The following is a 14,319-nucleotide window of genomic DNA, read 5'->3' on the forward strand; positions in this document are numbered from 1 at the left end:
GATTAGTCCCTTATGGTTTCATCAGAAAAAAGTTGGCAAGAGGGCTTCTAGGAGAGTTTTTTTTCTAGACAAGTCTTCCCAGGGTTCCAAGGGTCAAAAGCCTTTTCCTCGACAAATTTGCTTTTATTTGACATTCAGCCATTGTCCGAGATTCATTGTGCTGTATTTTTGTCTGGAGGATCAGAAATTTCTTGATGTAGAACAGGCTAAGAAGGAAATACAAAAGTTTTTTCAACAAAATATGAGCCATCAAACAGAAGGAGGCTTTTTTCAGTCTTCTGACAATGAAGTTCTTAGAGACTTTGTCAGTGAAACTTTTTCCAGTGCTCCAAAGGAAAATGCTTGAGACAGAACAAAAAAAAAAACAGGTGTTGACTAGAACAATCGGGTGTACCTTGAACTTAAAACAGAGTCTGGAGTTGGGAGAGGGAGATAAACAGGAAACACCAGCAAAATTGAAATTTGTGAAGAAAGCATCAAGCACATTTGTCAAGTATGGCTTTGCAAGAAAATGTAGATGAGAAAGATTGGACTTTAGTTGACTTTGTTTAACCTGTGTGTAGACTATAAAGCATATACCACACTTTTTCATTAATGTTTAGAAGAACACTACAAGGGGAAAAACTAACTGTAAGTAAAATATTTTTGTTAGTAGTATTTCTATAAATCATTTCATGATGATAAACTGCATGTTATAGAGTAAAGTAGTTTTGTGTAGTCAGGGGTATTTTAAATGTTGGGGTGAGGGTGACTTTCTTCAGTGATGTTGTATGGGATAAAGTATTAAAGTAAACAAGTACCCTTTCAATTTCAAGAAATTTAAGCTTAAAAAATGCAAGAAAGGCTGGACAAAAACTTAAGTTAATATGCTGTAATCATGAGCTGCTGAGGTGGGGTATAAAAGAACACTGATTATATGTAGATCTGAGATGTTTTCATAGGATCATAGGAGGTTACTAGGCTATTGGCTCTGAGGCCCTTATAAGCCTAACCAAGAGTTTAGCCCATGTTTAGACAAATCAGCACCCAATGCCCCTGACCAGCAGGGACATGGGTGGAATCCCAGGGGTATATTTTCTGTTTCCCATCCAGTTATCCAGGTTGCACCTAAAAAGGGGTAAAGAGGTACTCTGCTTGATGTGGAGAAGGGAGTCTAGTCCATTCATGGGGGTGTCTCTGGGAAACAAATCTGTCCCACCAACAAGTCTTGATGTCACAGACCAGGTTGAGGTGGATATGCAGCAAGTCCCATCAAGGTGGGGTCCGTGATCGCCTTGTATGCCAGACAGAGGTCACCTCTGAGGAGTCTGTATGAAACTGAGTAGAGGGATAGGGCTTTTAGCCTATCTGTGAATGGCAGATCTTTGAGCCCCTGGATTCTCCTGGTGAAGAACCTCTGTTGTCCCTCCAGCTGCTGCATATGCTTTGTGAGGTACATGCTGAAAGGGGAATTGTACTCAATAATGGGCCTTATAAGGGAAGAATACAGGGATGTTATAACCTTCTTGTCCCTGGATGTGATGCCCTTACTTATGAGGTGGGCCATGTAGAAAGCTTTTCATACAATGGAAGCAACATGGTGGTCAAAAGTCAGGTTGCCATCAACTTAGGTGCCCAAATCCCTCGACTGATTGCATGCTTAGGACATTATTATTAATGTGATAACTTGTGGGGACATCACTCTCCCCAAAGGGGATGATGATGCATTTTTTTGTATTCAGCTTGAGCCCATGTTTCTGGCATCAGTCATTTGTCTGAGTGAGACCCTCTTGGAGGATGTCCACATCACTAGGGGAACTGATGACAGCACCCAGCTTGCAGTCATTTGCAAACTTGGTCAGCCATAGCCCACTGGTTTTGGCCGGCACCTCAGAAAAGTATATCCCAAATAACAGAGGCCCCAAGACTGAACCCTGGGGTATGCTGGTGCTTGTTACCCATCTAGTAACATATGGATTGATGCCTAGTTGAGAGAGTTTATTATGCCCTAGTGGGGAATAGTGTCAAAGGCTTTGGCCAGGTCACGGTAGGCGGTGTGCACAGTCTTCCCTCATTCATGGCCTTGGTGACTGTCTCAAAGAAGTCGACCAGATTTAGCAGACATGACCTCCCCTTGACGAAGCCATACTGTGTAGGATCAAGTGTTTGGAAGTTGCAAATGTCCTTGTTAATTAGGTCCATCATACTCTGTTCCATCGCCTTGCAGATCAGGCTAGTTAGGCTGATGGGTCTGTAATTTCTCAGATCGTTGGATGCTCCACCTTTGTGTAAGGGGATGACAGTGGCTGTCCTCCACTCAGCTGGGACAAAGCCAGTACTCAGGCTTTGGTTGAATAGGGTGCCTAATATAGTGCTGCAAGTTCCTGCCTGAGTTCATGTAGGATTCAGCCTGGGATGTTATTGGGTCCCATGGAAGCTGTATTTTTGCCTTTGTGAGAGCAATATCTATAGCATTTGTATATGTGGTGTCCTTGACCACCAGTTCTGAACAGATCTGGATGCTTCCTTTGAGGTTGCAAACATATTTGTGAGAAGGCCTTATGACTGTCTCTAGTAGATGTGGCCAATGTGGACTCTGAACTTTGCTTTGAAGAATTTCACTAGTGCTCTTATTTGCTTGTTCAGACTAAGGCGACATTTCTTCCAATTGGGTACCTGCTCCTTCTTGGCCTCGGACAGCAATTTTTTCCTTTTGTTATAGAGTTTATTCCAGATGTCCACCAGACAGGTTTACTCTTCCTTGCAGAGGATGATTTAGTCCTGTCAAGTATTCCTGACTCCATGCATCTATATAAATGCTTGTATAGTGCTTTGGTGTAGTTTTGGATATCGGTGCCATTTCCTACAGAGGGGGCTGTGAAGCTATTTATACCATCCCTCAGGAGGCTGTAATCAGCTTTGGAGAAGCTTTTATGTCTGATCCTAACTAGAGTGGGGTTGGGGGAGATGATGACTTCGAAAGTGACCGCTTTGTGGTCGGATCTTGCTAGGGAGGATGATACTATAGGGATGCTGCAGTGGTTACTCATGTGGTTAATACCAAGTCCAAGATATTACCTCTTGTGGGGGGTATTGACTAGCTGTCCCAAGAAATTTGCATTGACAAAATCAAGGAATTTCTGCGCATTTGTGTTCTGGCATGAGTAGTTCTTCAAATCTATGTTTGGGAAGTTATTCACCCAGGATCAGGGTAAAGAGTTGAATCTTGATAGGTTCAAACATGTCCAAATTGGAAGATTGGGCATCTTGAGTCATATCTGAGGGCTGGTAGCTAGCTATGGTTTGAGTCGGGGTCTTGTCATTGGTTAACTGTACCTGGAGTGTTTCCTGTGTGTCAAACTCTTTTTCCAGCCTGGAGAGGTGTATGTCTTTAATGTATATTGAAACTGCACCTCCTTTGGGTTTACTGCCCACAGTTTGGGGTCTGAATGTATGATAGAATGAGTAACCAGGTAAGGCTGGGCTGCTCTCCACAACTCTGAACCAGGTTTCTGTAACTGCACAGATGTCAGCATTCTCCAGGGTCAGGAATGCTTGCAATGAGGGCAGTTTCATGTTTAGGGTCCTAACATTTAGCAGCATGACCTTTAATTTGTGTTTTGTTGAAATTTTTATGTTGGTAGTTTTAACCTCATCAATTTTCCTATAAAAAGTCAGTATAGGGTTGGCAAGAGCCTTTGTCAGAAGCCTGAAGCCCAGGTGAGACAGATGCAGGCCATCTGTGGCAAAGCATCGTGGTCTGTCGATCATATCTTCCCAGGCTGTCGGGTACTGGATCCCCCTGGAATGACACCAGAAACTAAGCCAATTGTTAAAGTCAATCATTTTCTGTTTGCATTGAGGCATCATTCTGGGTGACTGAAGAATGCTGCTTATCACTAGGGGCATACCTGCCCTGGGACACACAATCAGCGAACGCAATAATGTGTCTCTTCATATAGTCCAGAGAGGTACATCTCAAGTCATTCATGCCAACATAGGCTATGACAGTCATAACAGTACCTGTTGTTGATAGACTTGACAGACAACTAACCGTGACTTTCTCCTTATCCAGCCTGGTGAGAAGCACATCTGTGTGAATCACAATGGAGTCTCCTTTGACTAATATGTTAGGTTTATGATGAAGCCGTAGTGGCTGTGAAGCACAGATGTGTGGACTATGTGTGCTATGTGGTGTGGAGATCCAGTGTGTTTTTGCCTCGGAGGTCTCCTTTGATTGGGTATGTTTATGTTGAGGACCTCTGCATATGTAGGTGTGTGTTGTGTAGATGTGGGTGGTGTTTGAGGTGTAGTAATTATGCTGACAACCTTTTTGGTGACAGATATACTGGCTTGAGGGGGGAGAGCTTGGACTGTAGGTTCCTGATGTAATTGCATCTCTCACAAATTGTGTTCCTAGGTGGTAGTAATAGATGGTTGTCCGTGTACATGAGGCAGTTGCTACACTGTCTCAGGATGCCCATATCAACCAGACTGGGAGGAGAAACTGTAGGAAAGTGTCCATCCATATTTGTCAGAATCTGAGGAAGAAAGGCTATGGAGAGCTAAGGGGGTGGGCCTAAAGCCCAAGTGCTTAAACCAAAACTAAGAGCTCAAAATAACACTTAAGAATAACACTTAATTTAGACAGGCTATAAACAAGCAGTAATAAATGTAACAGAAAAGATCCAGTTGAACACTTTAGAGAACGGGCAGCAAGTAGCAGGAAAAAGCAAAGCAAGATGAAGGGGTTCCTATGACATAGTCGAACTTTTGCAAGCTTGAACCACATATGGTCAAGACCATACGTTCAAATTTGTAAAAGTTTGAGCGTTTGAATGGAAATCTCCATAAGCGGAGGTTTCCATTCACTTCAATGTGGTGTGATCTTGGAGTCGGTATATTTAAGTAGCGGGGGTGTAGGGGTGCAGGAGGGCTTGCTCCCCTGCTTACAAGTTATTGTTTTGTCCGTTGTGTGGTTATTTTATTTATTTGTTTTACATAGTCGAAGTTCTGTAACTTCTAACATAATGGTTTGACAATTAGGTGATCAGAGTTATGGAACATCGACTATGTAATATAGACCCAAGATGAAATAACAGAGTAGTAGGAAGAAACACAAATTAGACAAAAATAAGCAGCTGAATAAAGTGCTCTTTTTATCAAAATATAAGCAGCTGAATAAAGTCCTCGTTTTATTGCAGGAACAGAAGATAATTCAGAGTTAAGGGACTAAGGGGTTTGGCCTTCCCAAATGATCTCTGTGTTAGGTAAAATGAGCTAAAGAGATGTGACTGAGAGGAGTGTCCCATATCAAATTTACAGTAATGGCGGGCAACTGTGAAAAGCCACCAACTTTAAGAATACAACAGCAATAGTGTGGGGGGGGGATTCAGCAGACATCAAAAAGCAAAATTCTGCCAGCAAATATATACATAATTCAGTCAATCAAAAATAAAGACAGTGCAAAACTTTGAACAGTTAAAGTGCCAAAGAATATACTTATTAGCTGTATATTTCCAGATTGTTTGAGAAGCACTCTTTCAAAACACAAGGATATTCTTTCTACTATTTTTGCACAGGTGAATGTCTGGATTCATGTCCTTGGCTTAATCTAAAATCAAAATGTTTTCTGTAAGCAAGTAGCCTTGAAAAAATAAGACAAAATGATGAATGTCATGAGGTGCTAAGTTTCTTGCGTATGCAATGATATTGGCTTGTTTTTTTAACCTTTGAATATTCATTGGGAGTCAAGAAGTCTGCAGCTGAATGCAGTTGTACATTCTGTTCTATTTGTGCATCTGTGGAGTTATCCATTTTTTTTCCTTATTGCTGACTCTTTTATGGAGACAAGTTATCTGCAGGTGCGAGCAGTTAATCTTGACAGTTCTGAGGACTGTTTGCTGAGGGAAATGCAAAATTTAAAGATAGTGGCAAGCAGTTCAGTAAAAAAAAGGTTGAAATTATTGGAAGTGAATAAGAGAGAGAGCAGCTTCTGTAGCAGCCTTTCACTACATTCAATAGAACAGTCTTTAAACTGGGTTTTATTTAAAGATAGCCAGTGCCCTTTTTCTTAAGGCTAAAAGTTACTTTTTCTGAAAGTATACAAGCTGTTTATTCACATCTAAGGGGAATAGAGGAAAAAAGACAAGCAATCTGTGTAAGTGGAAGCACAGGCTATAACATGTGCTTTAGCATGGGTAACCTTAATTTTAGGTTAGGTGCTGTCTGTGGGTACACTTGTTGATTTGGGGCAATTCTCCCACTTTGGAGAATTACATTTTTTGAAAATGTACATAGTTTTCTGTTTGTTCTGAGTTAATATGTTATGGTGTATGTTAGATATGTTCAAAAATGTATAAATGCATGTACACATCTATTTGCTAGTTAGATGCCTATACACATCTGTTGCTATAATATATGTAAGAATAATATAGTCAGTTAAATGCATGTATTTGCTAGCATACATATATTAAAGGGTTAAACTATTCTTAGCTGAAAACAAGAAAAAATCAAATAAAGTGGCATTCAGTTATGCAATGCAACATAGTGTGGTGCAACTTAAGACAAGCTGAATGTTCAATGTCTGGAACATGCTAAGATAAGGATCCAGGTGCAAGGAAAGAACCGTTACATAATTCACCTTGAAAGAAAAACACAAAGGAGCATTATTAACAGACTGCATGACATCGTGTGGGGGTATCCAAAGACAGTTTTCACACAGACCAGAAAAGACTCCCTAAATACCAAAGTAATGACTTTGAAAGTTCCCAAAAGACTGCTTTCATAAGAATGTATATATGGGAGATGTAATCTGATTTATAGGGAGATCTGTCTGAGCTGTTTCATGGAGAACATCATTTATGCTGTATTGAAAAGAAACCTGAAAACATTAAATCCTGCAACCTGAACAGTGTTGTACGTCTCATCTGTTATATAGACAGTTACTTTAATAGTTATTGTGCACAGTTTAAAGGGTTAATAATCTGCAAGGTGTATGTGCAGTCATCACACTTTGGTTTTCTATAAGGCACACAGCATTCAGCACAGACATCTAAACATCTACAATTAATTTATCAGGGTATTCTGAAAAGGTTTCTATTTTATTTTTTATTATTTTTTTTTTTTTAGGATTTTCATTAAAACAAAATTTCTCAGAAAGTGTAACATAGGTTCAAATGGAGATGACAAGAAACAACTATATAAAAGATCATCCTGCAAACACTAGTGTGGGCATGTATCACAAAAGTTGGAAATACATATTCAAAAAAGCTATCATGTATAATAGGTGGGAACAATAATTTAAAATGGCTATGCTATCATTATTACTTTGGAATGTAAATGACCTTGCAGATAAAGATAAAAGGTAAGAATATTAAATTATATTAAGAACTGCAGAGTGCAAACAGCAATACTGCAAGAGATGCATTTGGAAAGAAACAAGCATGTAAATTTGATAAAGTATTTCGGGACAGATATTGAGCAGAATATCAGGGACATAAGAAAAGGGGAGTAGCAATACTAATTGCTAGAGTTCTTGAGGAGGTCCAATAGTGATAGAAGAGCAAAAAAGATAATGATAGATTTGTGGTACTAAGATGCTACTGGCAAGGGAAGGAGGATTATGGTATGTATTTATATTCCACTAATAACTGCTATTATGGAGCTTAAGAAAATGTGGGGAAAATCTGCTTTCAGCAGGGAATATTGCTTATAGATGAGGAATGGAACTTAATTTGTAGCAGTGAGGCTGTACCTGGGGTAGCCAGAAGGGAAATATAACAAAAAAGAGCATATTTCTGAAGAAATTTATGAAAATATTCAGTATGGAAGTGAATTCAGTAATAGGAATTCTGAGAGAATTTACTTATTCCCCAAGGTACAATATACAGGGCTAGACTAAGTAGAGATTATATTTCCCAGGAACATGTGCATTTAATTGAAACCTTCAGCATGCATCCAGTAATTATTTCAGATCATACAGTAACAAAAACTAAGATAAAAATGTAGGATAATGAGACGCTGTTTTTTCCCCCATCGACTTGAGAAAATTTTAAGGAATGGGTAGTGGAAATTATTCGAGAGTTATTAGGGATGATAGAAATTTCTTCAGAAGTTATAGCAAGTGAGTGGGATACAATGAAAATGGAGCTTAAAACTAAGGTAGATATAAGAGAGATAGATGAGTAAAAATAATAGAAATTTATTTAGAGGGGCTGACAAAGGGTAAAGTGCTAAAAAGAAATTAAGGGAGTATCTTGATAACATGCATATGTTTACATATTGCTGTTAAGCAACATTTTTGATGCAACTCTAGTGCACAAACACTTTAAGCAGAGAGACTGAGGCAACAGAAAGTAGAAAGGGTTGCCGCCAAACTTAGGGAGCCTATAATGACAAAAATAACCAGAGATCTTGTAGAGGCATTAGATATATTTCAGAAATGTTATGAAGTAAAGAAAAGTGGAAATCTAGAAAGAGCACAAATGGAAATATTTATGGAAGAGTTAAGTATGTTAAGGTAGATGTGTAGCTGGTTCAATTAACACACTGTGCTGGTGCTATGAACCAGTGCCCCACCCCCATCAGCTCTTCAAGTGAATAAGCCAGAAATTATTTTTTTTATTACAGTTAGGTCTGTGCACCCTCCCAAGCAAAAAAAAAAGTCCCTCCTACTGGCAAACCAAACAGATGGCCAGATGCATGACACGCCCCTCCAGCCCCAGCTATTCAGGTCCTGTTTCTGTGTCCTGCCCCCAACCCTCCTTTAACATTTTATTTTTAAAAAAATCTTCTTTTAAAAAATAGCAAACTGTTTGCTACAATGTAGCAAGCAGTTGCTACAGTTTATACCACACACAGGGTACTACAGAACTCAGGTTTGACCACAAATAAATATCTGATCTAAAAAGCCAGTATTGCATTAATGAGCAATCGGGATTGGCTGATCACACCCCCCCCCCCAACATTTTGCTCTTGGGGTGATTGCCCACTTGCCTCACCCTAGCTACACTAAGTTTAGAAATAGATGAAGCTCAGCAATTACTAGTTAAGACAGGAAGAGATGAGATAAAAAAACAGTAATGTATAATCAATTTGCAGGAAAATTTCCTGTGGAATTTGGAATTTAGGGGAGAAGAAAGTGATAATGATCTGGAATTTTTTGCTTAACAATATTTTAAATGGAAATGAAGCACCAACATCTTGGAAGAAAGCTGTGGTGGTTGTGATACACAAGAGTCATGAGAACCAGCTTCATGCAGACTCATTTCAGTTTTAAACCATGATTATAAAATGTCGGTACTAGCTAAAAAAATGGCAAAGGTGATTCCAAAGTTAAAGAAGTTGTCTGAACAGAGGAACCAGGCAGAGGTGTCCTCTTTCCCCTTGATTTTATTTATATTTAAGCCATTGGCAAAGAAAATAAGGGACTCAGAAATTCAAGGTTGTAATTGGTATAGTAATCAAGAAAAGTTGGTGTTATTTGCAGATGATCTTATTTTGTACCTGATAAATCCAGAAAATGACATCTCAGGGTTTTGGAACATTTTGAGATGGTTTCAAATCTTTCCAGGTTATAAAATTAATGAAGATAAAAAGAGACTACAGCCATAAATTGTGTACCCATATTTATAGGAAAGTGGTAAGATGAACTATTTAGGAGTATGGATTAAAAAGGCTTCTGCTGTGGCAGCCAATGATATGTGGGAAGAGACTAAAAAGATAATCCAAAAACTGAGAGACTGGGAGCTTTTGTTTATGGATATGGATAGTAAGATACACGCAGTGAAATGTGTTGGTCCCTTTATTTTTATTTACAGGTAAGGCATATATCAACCAGTGGAGAGGTTGTGGACAGTAGTTAGAGAGTTGAATTAATTTGGTAGAAGAAGATATCTTGGGAATAAGCTGATCCTTCCAGTAGAACAAAGCAGGGGAGGATGCAGGGAATAAAGAGAATGAGATTGTGGATGCAGACTCTCAAGGAGAATAACAGCCATACAGAATATTGTATTTACAGAGTAGCAGAAAGTATTCTAAAAACTAAGCCAACATGAGAATGGAGAAAGACAATTTTGCTGAAAAAGGATGGCTCCATGTAGGGGTACAGAGAATAGGCAAGAGGGGCCTGGAATTTACTGGAGAAAACTGGCAAAAACCAAGGTATTTGGGAGCAAATAACTAGAGAGGGAAAGATAATACGATAGGATGAGGATAAGAAGGCATTTGAACTGCAGGCTAGATACTGCATTTCTTATCTGAGATTGTTATTGGAGTATAGAGAAAGGGGAATTCTAACCTGTGCTGATAGAGCTTTTAGTTGAATCTAGAACAGCTGCTGCTGATAAAATGAACAATTATTAGGGGTTATAAATATTGCACAATACGTATAAGTATCAGTCAGCTGAGATTAGAAAAGATTGGGAAGATGGATTGGGAATATCTTTTTACAAGAGAACAATGGGTGGACATATGTATGGCTCTCAAGTATGCAACAAAACCTAGAAGATTTCGGATTTTTGCTTGGAAGTGTTTACATATGTATTTTTATACACCAAGCAAACTTCATATAATTTCTTCTCAGGTAGTAAATGATGGAGTTATGATTGGGAAGAAAAAGGTAACTACAAACGTGTTTTGGGAGTATAATGAGTTGGCAGATTTAAAAAAATCCCTACAGAGTACTCTGTCAGAAATACTGGGAGAGTAAATTGGTATAAATAAAGAAATTATTCTTTTGAGATGAGACACAGGATCTGAATTGCCTAGACATAAATTTAATCTGGTAGCTACCAAAAGCTATTATTAGAAAATGGAAATCAGTCTAAACCAATTGTATATGAAGTATATGAAGCAGTGAGTATTGTAATAGTGATAAAAGAACTGGAAGTAGGGTCTTTAGCAGAGGGAAGGAAAAATATACAAGTCCTCTGGCTTGGGAAAGTGGACACCATGTCTAATTATTGGAAGGGGATGTTTCCATAGACTTATTCCCCTCTTCATCAATTACCAAAGATCCTGCACAAGATCATGAGAAACGGGCCCAGTATCTTGCTGGTGACTCCCTTTTGGCCAAGACAGGAATTGTTCTCCCTTCTATTTCATCTGACCAGGGGCAGTCATCACAACTTCCTTCATAGGATGGATCCTCTCACACAAGACAAGGGATCTCTAATTCACTCTCATTTTCCCACCCTTTACTTGACACTTTGAGCGACAGTGTTTTTATTCTTTTTAGACACCAATTTTCTGAGGACATGTTTCGAGTTTTGCAAGAATCCAGACAGCCCATTACTCAACAATTCTGTGTGACTAAATAGAAGAGGTTTTCTATTTGGTGTCTCAAGCATAACCCAAACTCTTTTCAGTGGGTATTCCTACAGTCCTTTATTTGGTCAGTTTTGGATTAGCATATTCATCTGTTAGTTCATTTGTCAGTCATTTCCACATATCTGCTTCTGAATCCACCTCTGGCTTCTAGTTTTAAAGTCAAACAGTTTCTGCAAGGCATCCTTTATATTCAGCCTCTAAGAAAGCCTATTCCTCTTTCTTGGGACCTTTTGTTGTTGATCAGTTGAGTCTGTCCCCTTTTGAACCTGTAGTTTCCTCTTCCCTACATCATTATACTTGTAAGACTATATTGCTGGTTGCTGTTCTGCCAAGAGGATCTCTGAACTTCAAGCACTCATGACAGTTCCACCTTTTTTTTTTTCCATAAGTACAGTGTCTGTCTCTCTCTACCCATCCTTTTATGTCCAAGGTGGTTTATGAGTTGTTTTTGATTCAGTCCATTTATCTTCTTGTGTTTTTTTTTTCTTCTCCACAGAATCCTAGTGAGAGGGTTCTGCATACCTTGGATTTACATAGACAGCTCAGGTATTAAATAAATAAGGCAAAACATATCAAGAAATATGAGCAGCTTTTTGTTTCCTTTCATGGCAGGAAATTAGGTTTGATGATATCTAAGCAAACCATCTGCTCCTGGATTTCTAAGCCATTTCTTTTTTGCTATTCTTTTCATAGAAAGCAGCTTTCTTTGTTCATGCTGATTCTACTGGTGCTTTTTCTCAAGGGTCTGGATACTAGCTGCTACTTGGTCTTCTGTTTGCACTTTCACCAGACATTACAACTCTGATTTGGATGTCATTTCTTGGGCCAGAGTGGGGTTTGCCAAGGCCATCTTTCATGATTTTGGAGGTTTCTTCTGTGGCTTCTTCCTCTTGTACTTTCAAGTAACTATTGTTCTCTTCCAAATGTGAAGAATCCTGCAACATTGATAAGGAAGGACATAGTACAGTTGTGTAAGAGCTGAACATCACAGTACATGCTCTGTTTCTCACTGTTGGCACTATTATGTCTTTCCCTCCTTCCCCTGGTTCTTTCTGTTGCTTTCCTTCTGGCAAAGGGGTCCTCCTTAATATTTGTTCTCTTCCTCCTTTTCTTGCATGTACATGTTATTGCTTTTCTCTGGTGGTTCTGGGGCATTTCAGTTCTAAGGAGTAGATGCTCATACATCACATATGTACCTCATGCTTTGCATGTAAGACATACATCTGATGTATGGCCTCTGAAATGTGTAAAGGCTTTGGTATGCTGGCTTGGACATTTGGCTACCCTCTGCGGGATATACCAAGAGTGAAGAATACTGCAACAGTAACAATTTGGACATTTACTTTTTTGGTAAGATCTTGCACAACTGTACAGTTTTGCATTAGAATGCATTTTCTGAAGGATATTAAAACCTGAAATACAAATGCTGGCATTATTTAGTGAGTGCAGTCCTCCATGATCTGACAGAAAAATCACAAACTTTATGAGGAACAGAACAAGAATGAGGCAAAATTCTGGTCAGTTGAGAAAGAATGTATTTGCACACACATAGGTAGGTAGTCATACCCGTACAAACGCACACACCATCAGTTACAAGGAATGGATCAAAAACATAATTTATTTATTTTATTTTTTATTTTACATTTGTTGACCGGTCTAGTCTGGCTGGTTACATGTCCATTTTCAGCAGAGGCCCGAGGAGAAAAGCTCCACTATATACTAAGTACATTGCATAAAAATTGACTTCTCTAGGATGTAGCTAAATCAGAATTACAAAAACAATGAAAGATACTTTCAAAGAGAAACAAATTTACAATATGCAGTTCTTAAATAGCAACAATTGTACAAAATATGTACACACTTAAATCTCTAAAAATAATAGGAACAGAACTGAATAAGGTAGAGAAGAAAAGAGTGGAGGAGAAAGAGTGAGAGAGGATGGTTAGTCAGGTGTACAGCAGGAACAAAGCCAATGATTTTGGAAGTACAGTTTAATTTTCTGTTTGAAGAGTGGCAGGGATGTAGTCAGAGTTATGTCACTAGGTAAGAGATTCCAACTTCTACCTATTGTGTTAGTGAATAGAGAATCACCTGCTGTGTTGTTTGCTTTTATAGATCTTGTCATGAGTTTACTAGAGGAGCGAAGTGAGTTAAGATTGTTGTAAGGGGTTAAAAGTTGAGAGAGTATTGGGGTGTTGTCAGGTAGGTGTAATATATTATGGGCAATAGTGAGTTGAGGAATTATAAGGTAGTTTTGGAATTCAAGCCAGCCTAGTAGTTTTAGGTTTATACAATGGTGGGTCCTAAAGGGGTTACTAGTGGCGAAGCGAGCAATGTTGTTATAGCAAGTTGCAAGTTTGTTAAGATTACTTTTCTTAAGGTTTGTATAAATAGGGGAGGCATATAGGAGAGTTGAAAAAAGATGAGATTGTGCAATCCTGGTTCTAGTTGCCGGGGTTAGAAAAGGTTTGATACGATATAGGGATCCTATTTTTCTGTTAACTAGCTTGATGTTGTTGTTAATGTGCTGATCGAAGGAGAGATTATTGTCAATGGTTATTCCTAAAAGTTTTGTAGTTGGATCAGGTGAGATGATATTACCATTATTTGAGGAAATGGTAAAGTTTAAAGGGGGGGGTCGAGTGGTGGGGGAGAAGAGGAGGAGTTTTGTTTTTTTGGCATTTAGTAGGAGAAACTGTCTAGAAAACCATGTTTCAACAGTATTAAAGATATTTTGGGTCAGTGAGATCAGTTCTGTAGTGGAAGGTGCAGAACAGATAAGGGTCGAATCGTCTGCATATTGTATGCAGGTTGCTTGTGGGATTGCAGTCTGAAGATCGTTAATAAAGAGGGAGAACAGAAGTGGACCAAGAATGGAGCCCTGGGGAACTCCGATGGAAATGGGCAAGAGTGATGAGATATGGTTATCGCATAGTACTGCTTGTTTTCTGTTAAGATAAGATCTAAACCAATTAATGGCAAGGTTATCACAAGAGAGAGATTCAAGAA

The sequence above is a fragment of the Protopterus annectens genome, chromosome 13.part0, assembly GCF_019279795.1.
Source record: "Protopterus annectens isolate FY-2018-M chromosome 13.part0, PAN1.0, whole genome shotgun sequence".
NCBI classification, from domain to species: Eukaryota; Metazoa; Chordata; order Ceratodontiformes; family Protopteridae; genus Protopterus; species Protopterus annectens.